Source organism: Callorhinus ursinus, unplaced genomic scaffold (assembly GCF_003265705.2).
Source record: "Callorhinus ursinus isolate GAN/ISIS: 27379988/994484 unplaced genomic scaffold, GSC_fseal_2.0 scaffold8, whole genome shotgun sequence".
Taxonomy (NCBI): domain Eukaryota; kingdom Metazoa; phylum Chordata; class Mammalia; order Carnivora; family Otariidae; genus Callorhinus; species Callorhinus ursinus.
This window is the reverse complement of record NW_027397070.1, coordinates 11,751,667-11,756,192: the sequence shown is the minus strand read 5'-3', so window position 1 is coordinate 11,756,192 and position 4,526 is coordinate 11,751,667. Positions and strand designations below refer to the sequence as shown.

The window sequence follows — 4,526 nt, the reverse complement described above, 5'->3', positions numbered from 1 at the left end:
CGGGTGACCCTTCTGTTATTTAAAGATGTAAAAAATGCTGGAGACTTGAGAAAAAAGGCCATGGAAGGTGCTATTGAGGGTTCATTAATAAACCCTAAGGTGATTGTTGATCCATTTCAGATACTGGTGGCAGCAAACAAAGCAGTTCATCTCTACAAACTGGGAAAAATGAAGACAAGAACTCTATCAACTGAAATTATTTTCAACCTTTCCCCAAATAACAGTATTTCAGAAGCTTTGAAAAAATTTGGTATCTCAGCAAATGACACTTCAATTCTCCCTGAAGAGGGAGAAAAACAAATAAATCAAGAAGACCTAATATCTCAGGTTGAAGGTCATCAAGTTTCTCTAAAAAAAACCTTCCTGACATAACAAATATTACAGAAGTCAAAAAGATATATAAACTATCTTCACAAGAAGAAAGTATTGGAACATTATTGGATGGTATCATTTGTAGAATGTCAACAAAAGATGTTTTGTGAAATGACAGAAGTATTAAAAATTTTCAGCATTTATAAAAAAAATTCTGTGGAATCAAGGTCATCGTTGGCTTTGAGGTTTTTGCATTTGGCCACCACTCAAGCTAACACTTGACAGCATGAACAGCCCTGAAATGAAGTGTCCAAGTCTAAAATGTTCAGTCCGGGGGCGCCTGGGTGGCTCAGTCAGTTAAGTGTCTGCATTTAGCTCAGATCATGATCACAGGGTCCTGGGATTGAGCCCCACGTCAGGCTCCCGGCTCAGCGGGGAGTCTGCTGCTTCCTCTGCCTCTGCCCCCTGCTTGTGCTCTCTCTCAAATAAATAAATAAAAATCTTTAACAAAAAAATAAAATGTTCAGTCCCAATGAAGGTTGGTGTATGCACTATCAAGGGAAGGCTCTTTCAGATTTTATGTAGCTCAGGGTGAATTGCTGGTGTAGAGCCACGGCCGCCCTGGGATGCAGGCGCCCCATCCCTTTCAGAAGCACCGGAAGGACCAACAACCTGATTGTTAGTGCCTATGTATGCTGAAAGAGAGCTTGTCCTGAATGGAATATAATTTGTAATTTCTTGAAATAGTCATTGAGTGATTCTAACTCTTCCAATATCTTCTTACACCTAACTGTCAAAAATGTCTTAAAATTGAAGTGTTGCTAAGTAATTAGAGAAATGGGAGTTTTCTTTCATTGTTACTGGTCTGAGTGAGAATTAGTATAAGCATGTGGAAAGTAATTGTATTAAATATTTTAATGTTTGCATCATTTGATCCAGTAGTTACACTTTTTTTATTTTTATTTTTGATTATTAATTTTTTTTGAGAGAGAGAAGGCAGGGTAGAGGGAGAGGGAAAGAGAGAATCTTAAACAGGCTCCATGCTGAGTGCAGAGCTGACTCGGGGCTTGATCTCATGACCCTGAGATCATGACCTGAGCCGAAATCAAGAGTTGGATGCCTAACCGACTGAGCCACCCAGGCGCCCCCAATAGTTATTACACTTCTATAAATCTATCCTTCCAAAAGACTTGCTCAAGTTTATAATGATACATGTACAGGAATATGCATTCAGTATTTTTAAAACTTTTTTTTTGATAAAACAAAATGCATTCAAAAAAGTTCACAAAATTCACATATATTATTTAATAAATTATTATAGTGCAAATACATAATCAACACTTCTCTCAAGGAAGATAACAATATCAGTTTCCCAAAATTTCCCACACGTCCTTCCCAGTTACAGCCTTACTTTTCTCCTGTAGAGCTAACCTCCTTCCTGACTCTCATGTCTGCTAGAATTGGGCTGTCCAATGTGGTAGCCTCTGGCCACATAGGGCAAATAAGCACTTGAAATGTGGCTAGTTGGAATTCAGATGTGCTGTAAGTGTAAGATTCACACTGGATTATGAAGAGTTAGTATAAGAAAAAGAATGTAAAGCACTTCATTAATGATTTTCAATATTGATTACATATTGAAATGACTATTTTGAATATATCGGGTTAAATAAAATATATATTAATTTTACCTGCTTCCCCCCCTTCATTTCATATGACTACTAGAAAATTTAAAATTACATGTATGGTTTATTTTTGTGGCTCATGTTATATTTATAATGGACAGCATAGCTCTATAAGTAACCACGATCTTGACTTTTGGATAATAATTTTCTTCCTTTTCTTTAGATTTTTACCATCTGTGCTCACATCCATAAAATAATATAATTTCACCTATTTTTAAAATTTATATAAATGGAAAATGCTTATGTATTCTTTTGTATATTGCTTCTTCTATGTTTGCATAATTAATCCTGTTCTTACATGTAATTCATTCATTTTCATTGCTGTGTGTAGTATTCCATTTTGTGAGTAAACACAATTTGTTTATTCATTCTACTATGCTAATGTATACTCCTAATAGCAGTGTATAAGAATTACAGCATTGTTTTTAGTCGTGAAAAATTGGAAATATCACAAATGTTCATTAGTAGGGGTTGGTAGGTAAATTATGGTACATCTATGCAATGAAATGCCACACAATTATTGGAAAGAATGAGCTAACTTTCTCTGAAAGGACTTGAAAAGATGTCCATAATATATTGTGAAATAGAAAAAAAAACACATAAAAAGTTGCAAAATAGATTTATAGAACCATCCCATTAAAAAAAAAAAACCCTGCATCTGGACATTAGAGCAAAAGTCTAGACGTGCAAAAGAAGTTTCTGCAGCACAACGGTAGGGCTTGAGAGCCTTGGATCGTAGAGAGAGAAGGGTAGAGAATGAAGTGGTTCAGAGGCTTTGACCTGGAGTTATGTTAGATTGAAGGCGGGGGGCTCTGGGAGAAGACCGCCTCTCAGGCTGTGCATTGCCAACTAGGGACATGGTCACCGCCAAGGATACTTGGTGATGAGCTGCAGAGGGAGGCCTTGAGTTTGAGTCTCCCTGGGCTGCTCTAGTTCTCTTGGGGTTTAGATGGGACCCAGAAACTGCCGAGAGACAGACTGGGGAGTCAGAGGGGACCTCCTAAGGCAGGGGGAGTTATGTCTGTATGTTAGGGAGGGGGCTATGGAATGGCCCCTCCAAGCTGGGACCTCGTGGGGGTCACAGTGAGAAATTGGAGGGGCCTACTGAGACAGCAGAAGCTGAGAGGAGGTCGAATCAACAAGGAGTTGGCCAATAATCCTTGAGAACATTGAGTGAGCCAAAAGAACAGACCATGGATGGAGTCTTCAGGGGGGACAGCAGACGAGTTACATTGGGCCATCCAGCAGACACAGAGATTCACCCCGGAGCTCAGGGCACATGAGGCTTGTAAACCCAAGGATCAGCTCAAGGCCGCGACTCCCTTTGCTCCAATACTCCCCGAGGATGATTAGCGTATTTCAGAGGGAGGAAGCCTTCTGAGATTCTGAGCATCCTTATCCAGACAGAAGACTGAAAAGACTGCTTAAAATACTGGATCTGACTGAGTTTAAGTTGCAGTAGATGTTCAGTAAAATATTTGTTTAATCTACTAGTGTGTAGGCAGTTAAGGCCTAAGAAGAGAACTGTAACACAAATGCATTTTCTCTGCAAATATACACTGTAGCAAATTAAACTTTGCAACCTCATTATATATGTATGTTAGTATATATGTGGAAGAAAACAACAGGAGGAAGAAGTGCCAAGTGGTGGGCAGTGGTCAGTCTCTGAGGGTGAGGTTCTCGGTGATTTTCCCTTTCTATACTGCGTATCTGTAACGTTTGCTTTTCTCCCCCCTCCAGTTTTATTGAGATATAATTGACATATACCATTGTATTAGTTTCAGGTGTACAAAATAGTGATTGGATAGCTCTTGCTTTACAGATCAGCTGCCTACCTTTTTGGGTTGCTGGGGACTTGCCTTTTGCTCTCCATTCCTGCTGTCTGTCTCTCATACTAATTTTTAAAAGAGTCTTTCCTGAAACATCAGTCTTTTAGTTAGGAGCCTGGAAAGTAAAAGCTCACTGTGTTATTTACCATTAAAGTTTAGCTGGTAGGGAAGCCTGGGTGGCTCAGTCAATTAAGCGTCTGCCTTCGGCTCAGGTCTTGATCCCAGGGTCCTGGGATCGAGTCCCGCCTCAGGCTCCCTGCTCAGTGGGGAGCCTGCTTCTCCCTCTGCCTGCAGCTTCCCCTGCTTGTGTGCTCTCTCTGATAAATAAGTAAGTAAATAGATAAATAAAATCTTAAAAAAAAAAAGTTTAGCTGGCAGAAGAAACATTTCCAGGACAATTTCCCTTATATTTATGTGTTTTCACTAAACCCTCAGCATAAATAATGTAAAAATATAATTAAATCTAGGAAGCTTTTATACTTTCCCCAAATCTTCTAGAACTTATTACAATTAGTAGTGCAACCAGAGTCCTGTTTTATTTTAAATTTGACATGGTGTGGAGGATCACAGTATTTTTTAATACAAGATCCTGGTTAAAAAAAAAAATATATATATATATATATATATACTTACAACTGAAAGATTACTAGAGCAAACATAAATTGTCACTGAGTAATTAGGAATATATGTAGGCTAGTGAGAC

General features: G+C 38.7%; 1 pseudogene; it reads left to right on the top strand.

Annotated features, from left to right (window-relative positions):
* Positions 1-517, top strand: LOC112821929 (EKC/KEOPS complex subunit TPRKB pseudogene; annotated as a pseudogene).
* The last annotated feature ends 4,009 nt before the right edge of the window (positions 518-4,526 follow it).